The sequence below is a fragment of the Lissotriton vulgaris genome, chromosome 5 (assembly GCF_964263255.1).
Source record: "Lissotriton vulgaris chromosome 5, aLisVul1.2, whole genome shotgun sequence".
NCBI classification, from domain to species: Eukaryota; Metazoa; Chordata; class Amphibia; order Caudata; family Salamandridae; genus Lissotriton; species Lissotriton vulgaris.
The window spans coordinates 1,984,526,436-1,984,548,913 of record NC_141693.1 but is presented as its reverse complement, the minus strand read 5'-3'; the positions used below and the strand labels follow the sequence as shown (position 1 = coordinate 1,984,548,913).

Below are 22,478 nucleotides of genomic sequence, written 5' to 3'. Positions count from 1 at the left end.
CTAATCTCCTTCAATGCATCCTTCTCAACACCCGTTCGGTCCACAGGCACGCCATTGACCTCTGGAATCTACTAGACACCATCTCTCCAGACGTCGCCTTCCTAACAGAAACATGGATGAACGCTTCCTCCGCCCCAGACATCACCATTGCCATCCCTGAAGATTATAAGATCACACGCAAGGACCGTACCGGCCACACAGGAGGAGGAATCGCTATCGTCCATAAAAAATCAATCCACATCTCTACCAGCTCAGACGTCAATCTCGCCAACTCTGAACACCTTCACTTCCAGATCCACATCGACCCCAAGACCACACTCAGAGGCACCCTCCTCTACAGACCACCAGGACCCCGCGCAAAATTCAGTGAAGACATCACGGACTTCATCACTCCACACGCGCTCCCCTCCAAAGATTACATCCTTCTGGGAGACCTCAACTTTCACCTTGAAAAGAACAACGACCGCAACACCACCACCCTCTTGGACAACCTCGCCAACCTCGGACTTAAACAACTGGTCACTTCCCCCACCCACATCGCAGGTCACACACTCGACCCCATCTTCACCTCCAGCAATCATGTCTCCTTCAGCCATACTACGGATCTCCTCTGGACTGACCACAGCTGCGTCCACTTCACCTACAACAAGCCGAAACCCATCAACCACCTCCAACCAACTCTGCAAAGAAACTGGAACAAAATCACCATCGACCAGATCTCCTCATCGCTCCTTCTAAACACCCCAGCCCACTCTTCTAACCCAGACCAAGCCGCCGCCAACTTCACCCTATGGTTATCCAACACCGCCGACACCTTAGCACCACTGAAAAAACGTCAAAGCAAACCTGGCAGCAAGAAGGCCTCATGGTTCAACGATGATCTTAAGAAGTCCAAGAAACTCTGCCGCTCCCTTGAAAAGGCCTGGAAAAAAGACCCAACCACTAGCACCAAGGACGCCTTCAAGAACGCCACCCGCTCACACCACCAACTAATCCGAAAGGCCAAGAAAACAGCATTCAAGGATCGACTAGACAACAACGCTCACAACAGCAAGGAACTTTTCAACATCGTCAAGGAATTTACCAATCCCTCGGCCAACTCCAACGACATCACCCCCTCTCAAGCCCTCTGCGACTCCCTAGCCTCATTCTTCCACAACAAAATTGCAGACATCCACAACAGCTTCGACAACCAACCCGGAGACCAACCCACCCAACCATATGATGAACATTCTCCCCCCTTGAACACCCTTAACGACTGGAACCCAATCTCCACTGAGGACACCATCCGCCTGATGAACTCCATCCACTCAGGATCCCCCACAGACCCATGTCCTCACCACATCTTCAACAAAGCAGACTCCGTCATAGCACCGCACCTCCGAGACGTCATCAACTGCTCCTTCAACTCCGCCACCTTCCCGGAAAGCTGGAAACACGCTGAACTCACCGCCCTTCTGAAAAAACCCACAACGGACCCCACCGAACTCAAAAATTACCGCCCAATATCAATCCTTCCTTTCCCGGCCAAAGTCATCGAGAAAGCTGTCAACAACCAGCTCGCCGCTTTCCTCGAAGCCAACAAATCCCTCGACTCCTCACAATCTGGCTTCCGAGCAAAACACAGCACTGAGACCGCCCTCATCGCAGCAACAGACGACATTCGAACTCTACTGGACAATGGAGACACAGTCGCCCTCCTCCTCCTCGACCTCTCTGCAGCCTTCGACACAGTCTGCCACAGCACCCTTTTACAACGCCTCAGAAACATCGGAATACAAGGAAAAGCACTTGAATGGATCACCTCGTTCCTCTCCGGAAGAACCCAGAGAGTCCGCCTTCCACCATTCAAGTCCGAGGCCACTGAAGTCATCTGTGGCGTACCACAAGGATTCTCACTCAGTCCCACCCTCTTCAACGTATACATGAGCCCCCTCGCGGCCATCGCACGCCAACACAACCTCAACATCATCTCTTACGCGGATGACACTCAACTGATCCTATCTCTCACCAATGACCCCAGCACCGCCAAAACTAACCTACACGAAGGAATGAAAGAAGTTGCCGAATGGATGAAACACAGCCGTCTGAAACTGAACTCAGATAAAACAGAAGTCCTCATCTTAGGTACATCCCCCTCTGCATGGGACGACTCTTGGTGGCCGGAAGCCCTTGGAAAAGCACCCATTCCGAAAGACCGCGCACGGAACCTAGGCGTTATCCTGGATTCTTCACTTTCAATGAACAGACAAGTCAGCGCTGTATCCTCATCCTGCTTCAACATTCTTCGCATGCTCAAAAAAACATTTCGCTGGATCCCCACCGAAACCAGAAAAACAGTCACCCATGCTCTGGTCACGAGCCGACTGGACTACGGAAACACCCTCTACGCAGGTACTACCGCTAAACTCCAGAAGAAACTCCAACGAATCCAAAACACCTCAGCCAGGATCATATTAGACATCCCGCGTAACGAACACATTTCTGGTCACCTGAAAGACCTCCACTGGCTACCCGTCAATAAGAGGATCACTTTCCGTCTGCTAACCCACGCACACAAATCACTCTACGACATCGGACCAGAATGCCTCAACTCACGACTGTCCTTCTACACCCCCTCCCGCCAACTACGTTCTTCCAGCCAAGCCCTCGCCACTGTACCTCGCATCAACAAGACAACCATGGGAGGCAGATCCTTCTCATACCTGGCTGCTAAAACATGGAACTCACTCCCCACTTACCTTCGCCTTACCCAGAACCACCTAGCATTCAGAAAGCAACTTAAAACGTGGATATTTGACAAGTAATCCTCTTCCCCTCCCTAAGCGCCTTGAGACCCTCTGGGTATGTAGTGCGCTATATAAATTCTTTGACTGACTGACTGACTGACATAGGGCAAAGTGCCAAAATGGGCCGGCTTCTGGGCGTGAGATGTCTTTGTTTATTAAATATCTTTGTAGAGCAGGTTCCAGCTGTATCCATCCTTATATTGTGCTATGGATTCAACAGGTGATGTGGTTCCTTTGACAGTCTATAGATACATTAACATAATATTTGCCCAGGAGGGTAGATAGGATTGAATAGCTTTGCGTTTGGCACTTAATGAAGACAAACACTTGTATAGAAGACATCAAAAAAGGTGGCCCAGAATTCCGTGGTCGAGCCAGACAATTAACAGCTGGGTCCATGATGGACGTCCAGCCAACATACAGGCGCCTTCTTTTCCGCCGAAGTGGGGTGCTATTTCTACCAAAATTGGTGGAAGCTTCAGTGGCAGACCACCCACCACATCAGGTTGATCTGGAACCTTGAGACACAACCATGAAAAGTGTGTCTAACTTTCTCAAAAAGTTGACCTTTGTGTAACTGGCACGCGTGCAGGGAGTAGCCCCACTTTAGGAGTTCAATTAACTGGGAGATGGTTTTGCTCATTTGCAGATGAGCGCGTGTTGACGAGCGCGTCCTCTGTTTGCTTACCAGGCAGGAGCTCCAGCGTACAACGGATGCGCTTGACAGCAAACGCTGTTTGCCCATCTTACCAGCTCGATTCAACAGGCGCTGTTCTGGTGATTTGTTTGATGGATGTCCTATGCGGGATTCCCATAATGCATGTGGAACAACATGACTTCTGGTCATGAGTTCATTTGAACTTCTAGAATCTTCCCATAAAAAGTAAGACCCTTCTGTCCATCCAGTTCAAGACAAGCAGAGGTGAGGATTCGGCCAACCAGATGACAGAGTTCCTTCCCCTGCAAGCAGCTCGACATACTCCAAGAAGGCAGTCTGGCTGCCCAATCCCAACATTGCCAGGCAGTAAGGAAGGATGGTGAGAGGGTGCTGGTGGAGCCAGCAAGCTTTGAGCATGTGGCAGCCCTGTGTCCCCTCCTGGAGCTCAGGGCTCCCTGGGGATTGCACTCCAGCCTGTGCAAGTTCCTGAGGGGACACCAAAATGGAGGACTATAAAGAATATAACAAAAAGATAATCGACTCCAAAAAAGAATTTTTCAGAGCTGAACTGGACAATGCCAGAAACAGACCCCGAAAACTCTTCCAGATCTTAAAACAACAGTCAAATAAACTAGCCAAAACAGTTCAAGAGAATACAAATACTCCCATAAGTTGCGAAGAATTCTCCTCATTTTTCTCGGAAAAATCGAAAATGCTAGAAGTTGAACTCACAAAGGCAGCAGCAAACCTTATGACCCTTCCCCCACCGAAAAAAGAGGCCAATATGTCAACTGAAGGTCTCCAAACAAAAAACAAGGCAAACTGGGACACATTTGAACTATACGACCAAGAAAAGATCACCAAAACGCTGTTGGAACTCAGACCAAACAACCATTATCAAGACCCTCTACCGGGAAAGTGTGTAAGAGAGATCAGCCACACTCTAATTCCAATCTGGACTGAGATAGTAAATGCCTCTCTGGCTCAAGGGATCCTCCCTGACTGTCTAAAAACAGGTCAGGTAGTGCCCATCATCAAAAAACCAACAGCCGATGCAACAGACCCAAATAACTATCGACCAGTGACTAACATCCCTCTACTGGCCAAACTCATTGAGAAATGTGTACAGGGCCAATTAAGCCAACACATCGTTAAGTTCTCCCTACTTGATGACTGCCAATCAGGTTTCAGAACAGGGCACAGTACTGAAACTGCGATTCTGCATATTGTCGATGACGCCCTACAGGCCCTAGACCGAAATCAAACATGCCTACTGATTCTTCTCGACCTGTCAGCAGCATTTGACACGGTAAAGCACGAAGTACTAATGACCAGGCTACAAGACAGGATGGGAGTATCCGGAAACGTACTGAAATGGTTCAGCTCTTTTCTAAAGAACAGGACCCAGCGATTCCAGGTTAATCAAGCAATCTCTTCCCCAAGCCCCAATACAATCGGGGTCCCACAAGGCTCAACGTTATCCCCGGATCTATTCAACTTGTATGTAGAACCTCTCACTGAGATCCTTCAAAAATCACAGATATCCTATCATATGTATGCAGATGACACGCAAATTTACATGAAGATCAGCTCTCTGGAGGACATCGACAGAATAAACCATACTCTAATGGAAGCCTTGCGATGGTTAACAACGAACCATCTGAAACTAAACGCCCAGAAAACAGAATTCCTGCTAATCTCTCCGACTAAGAGCCAATCTGAAGTTAAGGAATGGACTAAACTGGTGACGGCGCTAAATTGCACCCCGACCCTAGTTAACTCAGCTAAATCACTAGGAATCACGCTAGATGAAAACCTCAACATGAAAGAACACATCAACTCAATGGCCAAGAGCGCCCGCTTCCACTTAAATTACTTAAGAAAAATGAAACCCTTTATCTCAGCAACAGATCTAAAACTGGCCATCCAATCTCTAGTTATCTCGAGGATCGAATACGGATGCACCACATTAGCTGGCCTACCGAAAACTTCCACAGCTCCATTAAAAGCCTGCCTCAACGCTGCGGCTAGACTCATCTCTGGAACGAAGAAATTCGATCACATATCTCCTCACCTGAAAGCTCTAAACTGGCTGCCTTACGAGGCCAGAATTCAAATGAAGATGGCCTGTATTACACATAAAGCTGTTCACTACAACATGCCTAGATACCTTGCCAAGAAACTTATGCCTTCAGGAGGCAACAGACCAACTAGAAGCACAAAAGACTTCCTATTGCGACCAGCCTTTTTCCACAAGATAAAGACCTACAACAGAGCATTCTCCGGAGCTGCCCCCAGAATCTGGAACTCACTACCTCCAAACATCAGGAAAATTCAAAACACAGTAACATTCAAACGGGAACTTAAGTCTCACTTGATGAGTAAATTCCCTACATAGAGAATCCGTCTGTTTACTGGGATGATCATTTACGCTACCAGAGGGTGGCCCTCATCGAAAATTTGAAAAATTTGGAAAATTGAGGGCTGACAACTGTCTGCTTTGCATGGTCAAGTCGAGGATTGTCATGTTACTGTTTTCCTCTCATACCTGGGAACTTATACTCTATCTCACAGTCATAATCTATATAACTGCTACCTCACTATATTTATTTAACCATATTATCCTTATATGCACTGAATTACCTTATAACTCTACCTCTCCATGCTTGTACCATTACCACGACACAAGCTAAGCCTAGTTTCGTCACCAATTGCTAATTGCACAGACATTAGGAAGTATATATCTAACATGTCTATACAGTACATTACCTTCTACCTCATAATTATGTTTTTTGTGATTTACTGCTACCATAATGTCTACATGTTATTCTTTCCTTGTTAAGCGCTCTGATACCCACGGGTCTTGTCCGCGCTATACAAAACTCTATAAATAAAATAAATAAATAAATAAAATAAAATTGCCTTCCTCAAATTCTGGGACTGTTGGGAAATGTAGGGAATTTGGTTACTGGTTGAGGGGGTGAAACCCTACTCAAGCAGCAACCACAATTCTTGTCAGGGTGAAACAAGCAAACCCTAAATTTAAGTTTGATTAACCCTCGAGTAGCTTGGCACAATGCAGTCAGGCTTAACTTAGAGGTGATGTGTAAAGTATTTATGCATGTCTTCAAACAGTAATGATGCACAAGCACAACACAAGGAAAATCTCACACAAATTTAGAGTATAACTCCATAATTGAGAGCTGTGCATTGAACTTTTCACAGTGGCCATCAGTGGTTCTTAAAAAGGTACAGAATAAATGCTCGCCCAATCCTTGGCCTCTCTGCCAACTATAAATGTGATTCTATGCAAATTAGTTTGAGGGAGGTACACAGGTGCCAACATTTTGACATGATGAAGGTTGAAGAAAAAGCAGTGTATAGGTGAGTGTTGTTTGAAAGTGGTGATGTGCGGGTGCTTTTGGAGAACATGGCGGCAGACGGCTGAGCTGCCGTGGTGCTCCGGGAATCAAGCTCCCGCTTACCCCGCCTAGCGCCTGAAGAGTGCAGCTAACTATGGATTCTACTATCGGATACATCCCCAATATGCAGTTTTCTCTTTGCGGGCACATTTTGGGTTCCGTAACCGGTTTTAAGCCTGCCTAGTCATTTTTTCCGACTTGCCGTTAAACCTGGGTTGAAGATCTTTTTTCCATGTCTATGACGGGAATCTATGGTGGTGTTCTCAGCGGCTCTCTCGGCACGGGAGACGGCAGCGGAGGTTGCAGTGGAGGTTGCAGCAGCACAGTGTCAGTTTTCATAGCTTCAGTGCCCACTGGTATCCCGCTGGTCTTGCGGTTGTGGTCCTCGGCCGCCCTGGAGTTAAGGCGTGGTAGGAAGGCACGCAGTCTGGTGCGTGCTTTGTGCAGCGGACCGACGAAAGCTAGGAGTCTCAAATCTGCCTCCCTTGTGACAGTGGAGGAGGTAGAAGCCGCTGAGGAATCCGGGAGCAGTAAGGAGGACCTCGTGGAGCGTGAGTCGGGGAGTTCTGCGGAAGTATGTCGACACCCTAAATGTAAGGGGAGAGGAGGTCGCAGAAGGGGAAAGACGCTGTCAAAGGCGCAGCTGAGCCCATCCGCCCCCATTGCGAACTTATCTGAAAACACCACTTTACCTCCTGGAGGTAAGAGAACCTCTTCTTATCTTTCTACGGAAGTGAAATCTAAGTGTGTACGCTCTAATAATATCAGAGGTAAAACCAAACTTAAAAAGACCCTTGATCCTACGTTGGAGGTAGGCTCCAAAATAACTCCATCCTTACGCTCCTATTTCAAAGTGATACCCCAGGTGCTTCACCTCTCAGAGGTCCAGGGCATGTCTTCTTCTTTGAGTGAGCTAGAGCCTGTTGTCCGAGATACCGCAACTCTGCTCCCAGCTTTGTCGCATCCTCCTGATGGAGGTCGGGTCTCTGTATTGGATCCCGATCCGAGGTCGGTCTGTCTTACTATGGTAGTGCCTGCTCAGTCCTCGCCTGTAACCTCAAGTACTGAAGAGTCTGCATCTCCCATGAGATTGGCTGCGTCTTCATTAGAAGAACCACATGGGGGTGGGGGTCTGCCTGCTAGAGACAGTTGTAACAGTCTCTTGGTGGAGGATGATCATGACAGTCATGAGGCAGGGGTACAGGACGGAGTAGGAAACGAGGCAGGGGGGCTGTTGGTCCCATCGCCCTAGTGGAAACAGAGTTGGGAGACAAGGAAAAGGATGGCGGTCCTCAAGACCCCACTCAGCAGCAGCAAGCATTTGGCATTGCTTCTAATATTGATGCAGGATATACAAGCACTAGTATCTCTGTCACCTCTTTGCAGGCAATGTTCTCTACACTATCCCAGGACATAAAGAGGGGCTTTGAGGAGTCCGCTGTTAATCAGTTATAGATTCGGAATTATTGCGAATCCCTTGATAATAAGATCGATGGGTTAACCTCAAGGACGGGGAAATTGGAGGAATCTGTAGCAGTGATGTCGATACACTAGGATAAAGCTGGGGAGGACATTCTTAAGCTTAAAAAAGAGGACCAGGCCCTTCTAGATAGGATGGAGGTATTGGAGAACAATGCCAGAAGAAGTAACATCCGTATCCTCAATGTGCCTGAAAGTTCAGAAGGTTCGGATGTTAAACACATCTCCATCAGCCACTCCACCGGACTACATTGGACTGACCACAGTTGCGTCCACTTCAGCTTCAGAAGAACCACGACCCACCACCACCCGCAACAGGTCCCTCGCAGGAACTGGAACAAGATCACCGCCGACCAGTTCACCACCTCCCTCAGCCAGAACCCTCCCGCCAGCACAACGGACCCCAACGAAGCAGCCAGCAACCTCAAACAGTGGATCACCAGCAGCGCAGATGACCTCGCACCTCTGAAGACCCTCCCAGCAGATACGGCAGCAAGAAAGCCTCTTGGTTAACCAACGAACTTAAGAACTCCAAGAAGAACTGCTGCACCCTCGAGAAACCCTGGCGCAACGACCAGACCACAGACAACATAACTGCCCTCAAGCACGCCACCCGTAAACACCACCAGCTTATCCGCACCACCAAGAAGACAGCATTTAAAGAACGACTGGACAACAACGCCCACAACAGCAAGGAACTCTTCAGCATCGTCAAAGAGCTCTCCAACCCCAGCGCCGGAAACAACGACCTCACTCCCTCGCTAGACCTCTGCGACTCACTCGCCTTGTTCTTCCACCGCAAGATGGCCGAAATACACAACAGCTTCGGCGCACCAACCTCGCACCCAACCACCGAACCAACGCCCCCCACCACCACCCTCTGCGCCTGGACCCCGGTCAGCACCGAAGACACCACCCGCACGATGAACACCATCCAGTCTGGATCCCCAACCGACCCCTGCCCCCACCACATCTTCAACAAGGCTGACTCCATCATCGCACCCCAACTCCGGGACATCATCAACGCCTCCTTCAACACCGCCACCTTCCCGGAAAGCTGGAGGCACGCCGAGATCAGCGCCCTCCTGAAGAAACCAACAGCGGACCCCTTCGACCTCAAGAACTTCCGACCCATCTCGCTCCTCCCTTTTCCTGCCAAAGTCATTAAGAAGACCGTCAACAGACAGCTTGCCGCCTTCCTCGAGACGAACGGATCCCTCGACCACTCGCAGTCCGGCTTCCGAGCCAACCACAGCACCGAGACCGCCCTCATCGCAGCCACTGACGACATCAGATCCCTGCTTGACAACGGGGAAACAGCGGCCCTCATCCTCCTGGAGCTCTCCGCAGCGTTCGACACTGTCTGCCACCGCACCCTAATGCAGCGCCCCAGCAACATCGGAATCCAAGAGAAGGCACTGGAGTGGATCATCTCGTATCTTGCCAGAAGAACCCAGAGAGTCCGCCTCCCCCCATTCAGATCTGAGGCCACCGAAGTCATCTGCGGAGTACCACAGGGATCATCGCTCAGCCCCACCCTCTTCAACGTCTACATGAGCCCCCTTGCAGCCATTGCACTCCAACACAACCTCAACATCATCTCCTACGCTGACGTCACCCAGCTGATCCTCGCCCTCACCAACAACCCGGCCACCACCAGAACCAGCCTACATGAAGGGATGAAAGACGTTGCCGAGTGGATGAAGAACAGCCGCCTGAAACTGAACTCAGACAAGACGGAAGTCCTCATCCTGGGATCATCGCCCTCCGCCTGGAACGACTCCTGGTGGCCCCCTGCCCTGGGCACCACTCCCAAGCCAACGGACCACGCACGTAACCTGGGCTTCATCCTGGGCTCCTCCCTCTCGATGACTAGACAAGTCAACGCCGTCTCATCATCGTGCCTCAACACCCTGCGCATGCTCTGAAAGATCTTCCGATGGATCCCCACCGAAACCAGGAAGACGGTCACCCAGGCACTCGTCACCAGCCGACTGGACTACGGAAACACCCTCCACGCCGGAACCACAGCCAAACTACAGAAAAGACTCCAACGCATCCAGAACGCCTCCGCACGACTCGTCCTGGACGTCCCCCGACACAGCCACATCTCCGGCCACCTGAGAGACCTGCACTGGCTCCCCGTCAGCAAGAGGATCACGTTCAGACTCCTGACCTACGCACACAAGGTACTCCACGACTTAGGCCCCAAGTACCTCAACAACCGCCTGACCTTCTACACACCCACCCGCCAGCTACGGTCGACCAGCCTCGCCCTTGCCGCCTTCCCATGCATCCGCAGAGCCACCGCCGGAGGAAGATCCTTCTCCTACCTGGCAGCCAAGACTTGGAACTCCCTCCCCTTCCACCTTCGGCTAACCCAGGACCACCTCTCCTTCAGGAAGCAACTCAAGACATGGCTTTTCGAGCAGTAACCAGGCTGAAATGGACGTTTTGGTAAAGGGGAACAAGTGGATTGATTTTGCAATTTCCACCTCCCAGTCCATAACTACTAGGGGGGTATCTATCATCTTTAAGAGACAGCTTAAAGCTAGGGTATTAGATTCAAAGGTAGACCCAGGTGACAGATGGCCTATTGCATCTCTCTCTTATATTGGGTTCTCAAATGACAATTGTTGGGTACTATGGTCCTAATCAGGATGACCCATCATCCATAGAGGTTACCTTCTCCCACCTTTTGTCTTTTCCTGAGCCGGTAATATTTGCGGGAGATTTTAATATTGTGTTGGACCCAGTTCTGGATAAGTCCCACAATAATCGGTCCCTGATCCCCTCGAAATCAAGGTCCTTTCTGGTAAATGCAATGAAACAGTATGGATATGTGGATATTTGGAGATTGAGGGCAGGTAATCAGTAGGGCGTCTCCTTTAGGAACTACAAATACAACCATCAATCAAGATTAGACTTTGTACTAATTAATCAGAGGCAAATTGATTCTGTTAAGGACATTGAGTATCTCTCATTACATCTATCCGATCACTCTGCCGTAGTTTTGGAGCTTATAACTCCTTTTAACACCCCTGTTAGGAGCTGGTCTTTTGACCGCTCGCTACTCTCTCATCCTGATGATGTCCTGTTCCTTAAGACCGAAGTTCGGCATTTTTTGAGGGTAAATGAGGGATCAGCTGGTAAAGGAGTGGTGTGGGATTCTCTTAAAGCCTTTATGAGAGGTCTCATCACAAGTAAAGTGTCTTACAGAAGAAAGGAGTACAATGAGGCTGTAACTTCAGTGGAGGCGGACATAGCTAAGACCCAGCTTGACATTGATACTAATTCAGCCTCCTCGGGTGTTGTTCTATCCCCTCTGTATGACAGGTTACTCTCCTTAAAGGGCCATTTAGCTTAAATTCTAAATCAGCGCACACAAGAAAGGTGGGAGGTTAATAAGATCGCACACTTCCAGTATGGTGAGGGAGCAGGGAAGTTATTGGCCTGGAAAGCCAAAACGGACCAGGTCCGTAATAACATCGAGTTGATTAAGGTAAATAATGCTACACTTTCCCTAGACTCTGATATTAGATTGGCCTTTAGAGACTATTTTCAATCCATCTATCACTAGGACAAGATCACTGATCCGGAGGTTATTAAGGTCTGGCTTAGTAGAGTCTCTCTTCCAACTCTTTCTGCTGAACAGAGTGAGATGCTTGACAGCGAAATCTCTGAAGAGGAAGTCAGGAAAGCAATTCGCAATGCCAAGAAGGGGAAGGCGTCTGGGCCTGATGGCCTACCCGCTGAAATTTACAGAGTACTGGAGCAAGAACTCGTCTCTTTTCTGGTAGTGTTATTCAACCAGATTTTACTGGATGGCGTGCGTCCTCCAGTTTTTTGGGATAGTGCGTCGATTACCTTAATTCTAAAACCGGGTAAGCCTTCCACAGCATGCGGTTCGTACAGACCTATTTCAATCTTGAATGTAGATTACAAGATATTTGCCACAATTCTTGCCAACAGATTGGCTCTAGTAGCCCCCGAGATTTTGCACCCGGATCAAAAGGGGTTTGTGAAGGGTCGGCAGTTATATGAGTTAACCTTTGATTTGATAGGGGCTATCGATCTGGCTGCCCTGGAGTCCCTTCCCTTAGCGGTTCTTACGTTGGATGCCACCAAGGCCTTCGACAGGGTCAACTGGTTGTACCTGTCGGAGGCCTTGGCAAAGTTCAACTTTGGAGGGGGTTTCGTCGGGCAATTGGCCTCTTATATCAGAGCTCCTAATGCCTGTGTTCTGGTCAATGGAGTTCCTTCCGATCCCTTTAATATCTCGAGGGGAACTCGGCAGGGCTGCCCACTCTTATTCGATCTATATGTCGAACCGTTTGCCTAATGTTTAAGGGACAATGTTGATATTATGTCGTTCACGTACAGAGGGTGGGAGAGGAAGGTGGCCCTGTATGCGGATGATGTTCTTATTTTCACATCTGAGGCTCATTTGGCCCTTCCTGCAATATTTAAGGCGGCATCTGAATTTGGGGAGGTATCCGGATACGAGATTAATGCCTCAAAGACTGAGATGAGGATATGGAACATAGACCAGAACCTATTTAGTTCTAGTATTCGTCCTGGCTGTAGGATGAGGTATCTGGGCCTTACCATTGTAGGAAATATAGATCAGATTGCCACAACAAATTTCATTTCTGTTGCAAAGGATTGCCATAAGCTACTACAATCGTGGGCTCATCTCCCTCTTTCATTATTGGAAAGGGTCAACTTGGTTAAAATGTCTCTTTTGCCAAAAATATCCTTTTTATTTATTACTATCCCCTTATTTTTGACCCTTTACCTATTTTTAAAGTTACAGGGCGAAATCAGTACATTTATTTGGAATAAACATCTTCCAAGAATTTCTTGGAAAAAGCTTAGGAGGCGAAGAGAAAAGGGGGGCTTGCAGCTCCAGACCTCCAGGCATATGCCTGGGCATTTCAGATGCTATTAAGAGAACCATCTGAATATGGGGTAGGGATCCTGTACTCTACTTTGCTCAAGGTTGAGGGTGTCAGCCAGTCAGGCTTTCTTTTTAAATTTGGCGACCCCAAGTTTAAAAAAAAATGTAACTAAAGATCTTACAGGGAATGTCAAAAGTATGGGCTCAGCTAACTAAGTCTATTAGAATAGGGTACTATAGTAGCAAGACACCTTTATGGGATCTTCCTGATAGCCAGGATTGGCTGGGGGACAGTCTCGCAGTCCCGATTAGGGATGCCGGAGTTGTGGTCTGGGGTGACTTATTTATTGATGGGATTTATCTTGGGATTGTTTGAGTAATAAAATCGGCCCAAATTTGGCGAGGCTCAAATATCTGCAAATATCCAGTTGGTCCCGTTCATATAGCACCCAGCCCACTCGAAGAAGCAAATTCCCTTTAGGAGGATACAGCTACTTAATAACTCTTCTAGTTGACAAACCTCCCGCCAAGAAGGAGATTTCTTCTTGGTATAATTTGATTTTGTAGGAAATGGATGGAGCGTTTTCATTACCAGATGAGCTTTGGTCGCTACATGTGAGCAACAGTAATTTACAAGCTCTTTGGAGAACATCGTGTAGGACACTGTGGGATGTGGTTAAACCGGCGTGGTTACGTAGGAACCACATTTTTACTATCCACAGAGCGTACTATTCTCCTCTTCGACTTTCAAAATTCACACCGGGGAATATGGTGCGATGTCCGAAATGTGGGCTGGAGGCTGCCTCGGACGCCCATATGTTTTTCGAGTGCCCCCATTTGTCCTTTTTTTGGGAAGCCTTAAGTAAGACTCTTTCGTTATCTCTTGGCTGTAACATCGTTTTGGATCTATCCCTGGTAATATTTGGACTGTTAGAAGGGGTCTCCAACTCGGCGAGGAACCTGTGCTTCTACTCCATTTTGCTTGCTAGAAGGGAGATCTGCAGAAAATGGAAAGATCCTTTCCCTCCTTCCATTAATGACTGGTACGCTTCAATGCTGCAGGTCTCCAGGTTGGACTTGGCTAGATCTGGAAACCCTGATAAAAGAGCTTTCTGGCATATGTTGAAATTGGTCCATTGAGTGACCGGGTTTTTTTTTTCCCCCGGGATCCAATGATTATGCCATCAAACCCATTTCTGGGCATAGCTGTGCCCTGGTGATTAAACCAGTGGTATCCTGGCTGCAAGTTACACCCTCCTTAAGGTTTTTATCTTGGTGAGCATTGTTGATTTAAGCACTAGTGCTGTGGGACGTGGCCCATACTTCAATTCGGTCTCTACCAGTTGTAAAAAAAAAAACTGAGGCAGCATGCTGCTTGTTAATCTTATTGTCTTCACCATAAAAACCTAGGTGGCAAATGAGGACAAACAAAAAAGAAAGTGGTGATGTGCATTTAGGAGAGAGTGAAAAGATGATGCTGAAGAGGAAATAAGAGAAATGTGAGACATGCAGATGGAGGGCTTCAGAAAGATATCAGGAGAAAAAGGGTGCAAGTCTCTAGCTGGGAGACTGTAGAAACATGTGGCCTGAAGAGAACTGGAGTGATTGGGGCACATGAAAGACCACTTATCTTCCACAGACTTTAGTAATGACTTTATAAATCTTCAATTCACAGTCTGCTTAAAATGTTTAGGTGTGTGTCTAGATATTTAAATTCCTTGAAAGATTCTCACAGCCCGATCCGCGTGGTGGTGGTGCAGCTGAAACTGGTGGGAGGGACCAGAACAGTTTCTTAATAGAGCAACAGCAATATCTATGTAAAACAATAGTGGAGTATTCCAAATGGAGAACTACTACCTACCAAAAGTGTGGAAAATCTTTAGAAGTGAACAAGAAAATATGATTGCAAGATTTAGAGGAAGAGGCTATCCTATGTGGGTCCTGAACAAAGCTAAAGAACGAGTCATGTTGAGGGACAGAAACAAGGTCATAAATCCCACAGAGAACCCCAATAGTGCAGACATCACATTGAGGTGTATCACCACCAACCATGAGCAATCAACAACTGCACATAAAATCAAGAAAATAAGTTGGCACATTCTTTTGGCTAATACTATTTAACCCAGATTGATCATTTCAAACCCCAGTGCTACACACAGAAGAAATATCACACTAAGGGAAAGGAACTAATTGGCAAAGCCTGAAGTTTTCAAGACAGACATGAAATTCAGCCTAGACATTAAAGGGTTTTATATCTGGGAGTTGTAAAGCTTGTAAACCAAGTAAAAATGTTGTTTCCCACAATGAACCACACTCTAAAAGACAAATTAATATTAACCAGAAACTCACATGTAAATTAGATTTCAACATGTATGTGTTTGTAATGTTCTTGTGGATTACGATCAAAGGGAGCACTCATCTATTGGAACATCATAGAGCTATAAAAAATGAGGATCAGCAATACCCAGCAGCACGCCACGTTTATGACGAGCATAAGAGCGATGAATGTCTGCTGCGTTTCTTTGTCATTGACCCGGTAAGAGAAAGCATGCAAAGTGGTAATAGGGAGCTTAAATTGAGACACATGGAATTGAGGAGTACAATAAACTTGGACACTTACAGCTAGATTCATCAAGCATTTTTGCGAGCGCAAACGGTGCGAATCGCTAAATTCGGCCGTTTGCGCCCGCAAAAATGGCATTTGGAATTCATCAATGGGTCATGTACTCGCAATTTGAAAAATCGCAAATAATTGCGATTTTTCAAATTGCGATCGCATTTAAGGAATCTCAATTTGAGATTCCTTAAATGCTATTCATGAACCTTTGAAAAATTGCGATTTCGCTATTTTTTGCCGCTATTTACCGCGAAGTCTGACTTCGTGGTAAATAGCGAAAACTGAGAAAAATGCACTTTTGTGCATTTTTCTCAGTTGTATGTTACACACACACATGTCCTTTGGACGTGTGTGCGCAACATCAGTCTACATTTTCATTTCAGGGGTGCTACAGGGTATCCTTTGGACACCCCTGGCACCCTTGAAAATGCATCCTTATTTGCGATTAGCAAATTGATAGTCGCAAATAAGGAATAACTCCCCATTCATTCCTATGGGCCTTTAGGCCCATAGGAATGAATGGGGAGTTATTCCTTATTTACGATAAGCAATTTGCTATTCGCAAATAAGGAATGTGTAGGAATCGCAATTTATTTAGCGATTCCTACATGAATCCCGTTTTGCAAGTCCTTAATAGCGATTCCTTAATAATCGCTATTAAGGACTCTCAAAACGTGACAATGATGAATCTGGCTGTTAGAGCCTAATGTAGATATAGGCAGATGGGTTACTTCATCACAACGGGGATGGATAGCCCGTCTGCCGAAATATGAATCCAATAGAATATCATGGTATTTATATTTCGGCAGACAAGATATCCATTCCCGTTGTGAAGGAGTACCTGGTCCACCAAGATCTAAATCAGGCCCAAAATTCCCTATTGAACTGAACTTGGATGAAGAACTTAGTGTACATTTTGGTTGAAAATATGAATTCCGTGTGTCGATCTTTCTTGACCTTTTTGTCATAAAGTTTGCAAATATTTAATGTGTATTTGACATGTTTTCGGGGAGCTGTATTCATGGCACTTAAGGACAGAAAGTTGCTGAGTGGAGTAAAATTAGATACAAGTTCTAATATGCCTGAAATTATATTATGTTTAAGTTCTTTTGAGGTTATGTGGCTTTTAATCAGATTTTTCAGACAGGATTCTGAACTGTAATTATCATTTATTTTTTTGGTTATTTTTTGCCCTCATGAACTTGATACCCATTGAGGTGTATTGTACTTTTTGACATACTCACCTGAGAGCTTGGTTTGACAAGCAGTATATATGCAATATTGATAGTACAAATGGGTTGAGGAAAACAAGTTTTTGCCCACTTGTTGAATTAATTTAATTCTGACTTTTTGATTTAATTTGTTGCTCTGACATCAAATATAGAAATTGCATATTTGCTGTAACGTATTAATTGTTGCAATGATTTATTTATTTTTGTGATCAAACAAACTCTGATGGAATTTCTCTATAGGCTGAGTTTTTATCATTTATAACTATGATTATGACTTCAATCAGTTACTTATTTTTTCCGGAGTTTTATGTAGTGCGAACTTTGACCCGAAGGTATCCAAGCGCTTTACATGAGCACCAGTTGCTTACAGACGGACACATTCATTTTTTCTTAGGCACAGGTGGGATTTTATGATTTGTCCAGAATTACAGGATGTTGAGCGTCCCTGTCAAGACTCAAACCCGGTTCCCTAGTATCGAGGTCGACCGCTCTAGCCGCATGATCACATCCTCTCCTCAATTTATACGTATTTATTGACTAATGTATTTTGAACTTGAGTAATGTTCTTTTATACATGACTAATCCAAGATGGAGCCTATTAGGAGAACCACTTTTGTCTGTTGTTTATGTTATTTGCATTCGTATTTCACACATATAATGGCTGTTTCTAAGATGGCAGACACATGTACAAGGCCGAAACACGTGGTGTGTAATGCTTCCGAGCCTCACCAATGAATCTCTTCACCAGCAAATACTGTGAGCGTGCTGTCTTTTAAATTATGTTGCATGGATGTTGCTGTTGCACAATATATATATATTTCTTACAAATGTTCACACAATCTTCATGATTGTCTGGTGTAGGTGGCACCACCACTTTTATCCGTTGCCCCTTGTGCACCCCTTAAAAATCACTCCACAAAAGGCCACTGCAGAGTGTGTCTGATGGTGGATGAAAGAGGCATGAGGTGGATTTAAGGCTATGCTGAGTGGGCAGCTCTCACCCCGAGCTTTGATAGCAAAACTTGGGCACCTGCATAGGGTGACCAGTCGTCCCGGATTTGCCAGGACAGTCCCGGGTTTTCACCAGCTGTCCCGCAGGTTTTGGTAAATTTAGGTCTTATCCTGGTTTTTAGAGAAGGGCTAGTGAAAACGGTGGGCGCCTTTTTGTGTTTTCCAAAGAAGGTATTGGTAGCAACTGTTATAAATCCAGTGGTAGAAGTTGGGGGATCGGAAGGGCACGGCGTGCCCCTACTTAAAAAAATTATTTCACTCCATTCCCCTACTTCTTACTTTCAAAAAAGCATCCTGGGACGGCAAGAATAGTCCTACTTACAAAATGATAACTTTTTCATTCAGCTTCCAGGCGCTGCTCGCACTTCTCTGTTGAACTCCAGAGGCTGTAGCAGCCCCTCCCTGAGCTCGCACAGACCGAGGGCGGCCCATTGTCATTCCGATTGAGGCCGATTAGCCCCTTTCGAATGACAATGCGCCCGCCGCCTGCCTTTAGCATATCATGTGCCAGTGAGATCGTAGTTAGTGATTTCAGAGAAGCTTTCCCTATATTCGATTTTTTTGGGAGGAGGTGAGGATCTTGCAAACTTTTACTACTGGTAACTGAGGAGCCAGCCTTGCTTGTAACTTTGTATGTAGTTTACTGCTACACTCTGCAACAAATCCAGTTTTAGTAAAAAACGATTTCCCCCCCTCTCCCCCCCCCCCCCCAATAAAACATTGGGAAAACAAACGCCTCTGTGTGACCCCGGTTTAAATAAAGGAGCAGCGGCAGGTGAAAAGGAGTGAGTTTCCAGGATCTGAATTTGGGGACAAGGGCTTCGAGTCCAAGTCTCCTGGCTCGACCGTCTGCGTGGGCAGATGAACAACTTTATAAGCCTTTTCAACAAGTTGAATTGCTGCTTCTTCCTGCATTAACAATACTACTTTACACAGCACTAACAACTCTTGTTCACAATATTACTTAAAAAATATCTCTGTACCTGCCAGCCGCTTGCCTCAAAATGAGGTTTAAGAGGTGATCCGATTAAGTTTAACGGGGAATTCAACACTTTTTTGGAGGGTGATATGGGTGTGAAAAGTTGGGGACTGCATTAATGTTTACAGAGGCCCCTTTGCTTGCCAAGTGGATGAACATAATTAAAAAGCGGGTGAGTTGACAGGTATGGTCCCTCTCGTGGCCCTCACATTTCTCGAATGGAAAAGTATAAATAATAAAAACACGTAATGTTAGACGAGTGGGCAGAGGGTGACAGACAGAGGGAGACAGAGGGTGACAGACAGAGGGTGACAGACAGAGGGTGACAGAGGGAGGGAGACAGACAGATGGGGGAGGGAGGGAGAGGAAGACGGAGGGAGGGGGAAAGAGAGAGGGAGGAGGGAGACAGACAGAGGGAGGAGGGAGACTAAGAGAGGGAGAGAGGGAGACAGAGGAAGGGAGGGGGAGAGAGAGGAAGGGAAGGGGAGACAGAGGAAGGGAGGGGGAACAGAGCGAGGGAGACAGAAAGCGGGAGACAGAGGAAGGGAGACAGAGGGAGGGAGAGAGGGAGACAGAGAGAGGGAGACGGAGAGGGAGTGAGACAGTCAGTGTTAGTGAGACAAAGGGATACAGAGAGGGAGAGAGAGGGAGTGAGAGGGAGTGAGAAAGTCAGAGTCAGTCAGTGAGACAGGGAGGGAGGGAGGGAGAGAGAGAGAACTAGAGAGAGGAAGGGAGACCGAGAGAGAGATAAAGATAGAGAAAGAGAGAGAGAGATGTGTGTCTGGTGGCTCAGTGGACGAAGGTGGCCGCTGCAGAGACCTGTGATCAACCTCATGGTCACAGTTTTTTTTGTTGCTCTAGCCCCGCCCCCAACAGTGCGGCCCTCGGACACAAACCACACTGTAAATTTGGCCCCCAGAGAAAGTTTGTGAGTACCCATGCCCTAACCAGAGTACTGTGGGGACCTTGCCCCCTTGTGTAATTTGTCAATGTTGTACACAGAGTGAACAGGGCAGGAGCAGTGACGGGACAAAAGAGGCGACAGGAAAAGAGAGGTGATGGGGAAGGAAAGGTGACCGGGAAGGAGAAGTAACAGGCAGGAGAAGTGACGGGGGAGGAGAAGTGATAGGGCAGGAGAGGTGATGGTCAGGAGCAGTGACGGGACAGGAGAGGCGACAGGAAAGGAGAAGTGATGGGGCAGGAGAAGTGACAGGCAGGAGCAGTGACAGGACAGGAGCAGTGATGGGGCAGAAGAGTCGAAAGGAAAGGAGAGGTGATGGGGCTGGAGAGGTGACCGGGCAAGAGAAGTAACAGGCAGGAGATGTGATGGGGCAGGAAAAGTGAGAGGGTCGGAGAGATGACGGGGCAAGAGAGGTGACAGGGCAGGAGCAATGACGGGACAGGAGAGGTGACAGGAAAGGAGTGGTGATGGGGCAGGAGAGGTGACGAGGCAGGAGAAGTAACAGGAAGTAACGGGCAGGAGAAGTGACGGAACAGGAGAGGCGACAGGAAAGTTGAGGTGACAGTGCAGGCGAAGTGATGGGGCAAGAGCGGTGATGGGGCAGAAGCAGTGATTAGGCATAAGCAGGAGCGGTAACCGGGCAGGTGCAGTGAACGGATAGGGGCAGTGAACGGATAGGAGCAGTGAATGGGGCAGGAGAACTGATGGGACAGGAGAAGTGATGGGACAGGAGGGGTGATCGTGCAGGAGTGCTGACCAGACAGGATCAGTGAACGGGCAGGAGCTGTGAATGGGCAGGAAACGTGATGGGGCAGGGGCAGGGGCAGGGGCAGGAGCAGGAGCAGTGACGGGCAGGAGAGGCAAAAGGAAAGGAGAGGTGACTGGGCAGGAGAAGTGACTGGGCAGTAGTGGTGACCGGGCAGGAGTGGTGACGGGGCAGGAGTGGTGACGGGGCAGGAGAAGTGACGGGGCAGAAGTGACGGGGCAGGAGAAGTGACGGGGCAGGAACAGTGATGGGGCAGGGGCAGGAGTAGTGACGGGGCAGGAGAGGCAAAAGGAAAGGAGAGGTGACTGGGCAGGAGAGGTGACTGGGCAGGAGTGGTGACCGGGCAGGAGTGGTGACCGGGCAGGAGAAGTGACAGGGCAGGAGAAGTGACAGGGCAGGAGAAATGACGGGGCAGGAGAAGTGACGGGGCAGGAGAAGTGACGGGGCAGGAGAAGTGACGGGGCAGGAGAAATGACGGGGCAGGAGAAGTGACGGGGCAGGAGAAGTGACGGGCAGGAGAAGTGACGGGGCAGGAGAAGTGACTGGGCAGGAGAAGTGACAGGGCAGGAGAGGTGACGAGGCAGAAGCAGTGATTAGGCAGGAGTAGTGACCGGGCAGGATCGGTGGAAAGACAGGAGCAGTGAACAGACAGGAGCGGTGAACGGACAGGAGCGGTGAACGGACAGGAGCGGTGAATGGACAGGAGCGGTGAACAAGGCAGGAGCAGTGAACGGGGCAGGAGCAGTGAACGGGGCAGGAGCAGTAAACGGGGCAGGAGCAGTGAACGGGACAGGAGCAGTGAACGGACAGGAGCGGTGAACAGACAGGAGAGGTGAACGGACAGGAGCGGTGAACGGACAGGAACGGGCAGGAGCGTTGAACGGGCAGGAGCGGTGAACAAAAAAACGATGGATTTAGGGCCAGATCTCTGTACTGGGGTGAATGTATGACATTGTTTTGCATTCTGTCCATCAGTTTTTCTTTTTGCTTTTGTCACCCCGAGTGGGACGGGTATGCCCAGACGTGGGTCCCGTGCTCTCCATGCCACTGAAATCAAGCTATCCTGGCTGATGAAGGGTGAAACCCCATTATTGGTCCTAGGATGCTTGTTTCCAGACCAGGACCTGGCTAGGCATTTCGGGCTGGAATGTTTCCATTGGGCGCGGGATCAAGACTGATTTGCATATGGCTGGGTACAAACTGGAATGACCTGGTGAGAAAAAAACGATTGATTTAGGGCCAGATCTCTGTACTGGGGTGCATGTATGACATTATTCTGCATTCTGTCCACCAGTTGTTCTTTTTCCTATATTATGATTGAGCAGCTGGCTGGCTGACATGAATATGAAGGAGCCTTTGTGGGTTTCCGTGCGTCTAGATTCTCCTGAAGAGTCCCTTTCTCTTCTGAGCCCTGCTTAACACATGTGTACAGGAGGAGCCCTGTATTCATGTCCTCAATGTTTGAGACAAAAAATACTCATGGATTTCTGAACAATGAGAGTAAAAGTATTAAGGTAACATGTTGTTCCTGCTTATATTTTGCACTCTTTACATAAACCTGTATTCCCTATGAGTGTTTGCTTTTTTCTGAATTAAACATCAAATAAACAGGTTTATCCATTGTTTGAATTAAATAACGTTATAAGCTGTAACTGGTCAGTGAA

General features: G+C 47.7%; 1 protein-coding gene across 1 annotated transcript in view; it reads right to left on the bottom strand.

Moving 5' to 3' along the window:
• Positions 1-22,478, bottom strand: part of RALGPS1 (Ral GEF with PH domain and SH3 binding motif 1) — a 1,949,641-nt gene that overhangs the window by 342,442 nt on the left and 1,584,721 nt on the right. The window lies entirely within an intron of this gene.